At 37.8% G+C, this 1,669-nt stretch overlaps 1 protein-coding gene across 2 annotated transcripts in view; it reads right to left on the bottom strand.

Annotated features, from left to right (window-relative positions):
* The window catches only part of NT5DC1 (5'-nucleotidase domain containing 1), a 134,634-nt gene that overhangs the window by 88,496 nt on the left and 44,469 nt on the right, over positions 1–1,669 (bottom strand). The window lies entirely within an intron of this gene.

Raw genomic sequence — 1,669 nt, 5'->3', positions numbered from 1 at the left:
AGAATTCTGAAAGCAGCTAGGGAGAGAAGGGCCCTCACATACAAAGGGAAACCTATCAGAGTGGTTACAGACCTATCGAATGAAACTTGGCAGGCCAGGAAGGAATGTCAGGAAATCTTCAATGTGATAAACAGAAAAAACATGCAGCCAAGAATCCTTTATCCAGCAAGCCTGTCATTCAAAATAGAAGGAGAGATAAAGGTTTTTCCAAATAAACAAAAATTGAGAGAATTCATGACCACCAAACCAGCCCTACAGGAAATCCTAAGAGGGACTCTATGATGGGAATGTTGCAAAGAATACAAGGTGCCAGAGACACCACTATAAACATGAATTCTAGGGAGAACACAATGACTCTAAACCCACATATTTCAATAATAACACGGAATGTAAATGGACTGAATGCTCCAACCAAATGATACAGGGTGGCAGAATGGATAAAAAAACAAAACCCATCTATTTGCTGTCTACAGGAGACGCATTTTCGACCGGAAGATAACTTCAGGTTGAAAGTAAAGGGATGGAGAAATATCTATCATGTGACTGGAAGCCAAAAGACAGCTGGAGTAGCCATACTTATACCAGACAAACTGGACTTTAAAGTAAAGGCAGTAACAAGAGATGAAGAAGGACATTATATAATAATTACAGGATCTCTCCATCGGAAAGAGCTAACAATTATAAATATCTATGCACCAAATTTGGGAGCGCCCAAATACATAAAAGAATTACTCACAGAAAGAAACAATCTTATTGACAAGAACGTGGTAATTGCAGGGGACTTTAATACTCCACTGACAGCAATGGATAGATCAACCAGACAGAAAATCACTAAAGACACAATGGACCTGAATGACACATTGGAACAGATGGAACTGATAGATATATTTAGAACTCTGCATCCTGAAGATAGGAAGTTCACCTTCTTTTTGAGTACACATGGCACATTCTCCAAGAATGATCACATACTAGGGCATAAAGCAGCCCTCCACAAGTATAAACGAATAGAGATCATACCATGCACACTTTCAGATCACAATGCTATGAAACTTGAAATGAACCACAGGAAAAAGTCTGGAAAACCTCCAAAAATGTGGAGGTTAAAAACCACCCTACTAAAGAATGATTGCGTTAATCAGGCAATCAGAGAAGAAATTAAAAAGTATATGGAAACCAACGAAAATGAAAATACAACAATCCAAAATCTCTGGGATGCAGCAAAGGCAATCCTAACAGGAAAGTATATTGCAATACAGGCCAATCTCAACAAACTAAAAAAAGCGCAAATTCAAAATTTAACAGAGCACCTACTGAAACTAGAAGGGAAGCAGCAGGAGCACCCCAAACCCAGCAGAAGAAAAGAAATAATAATGATCAGGGCAGAAATAAACAATAGAGAATCCAAAAGAACAGTTGAGCAGATCAATGAAACCAAGAGTTGGTTCTTTGAAAAAATAAACAAAATCGATAAACCTCTAGCCAGACTCCTCAGAAAGAAAAGAGAGAGCACCCAAATAGACAAAATCATGAATGAAAAAGGATCTATTACCACCAATCCCTTAGAAATACAAGCAATCATCAGAGATTACTATGAAAAATTATATGCCAACAAACTGGACAACACAGAAGAAATGGAAAAATTCCTAAACGCACATGCACTGCAAAAATT

This window comes from Suricata suricatta, chromosome 7 (genome assembly GCF_006229205.1).
Source record: "Suricata suricatta isolate VVHF042 chromosome 7, meerkat_22Aug2017_6uvM2_HiC, whole genome shotgun sequence".
Classification (NCBI taxonomy): domain Eukaryota; kingdom Metazoa; phylum Chordata; class Mammalia; order Carnivora; family Herpestidae; genus Suricata; species Suricata suricatta.
This window is presented reverse-complemented; position numbering and strand designations above follow the sequence as displayed.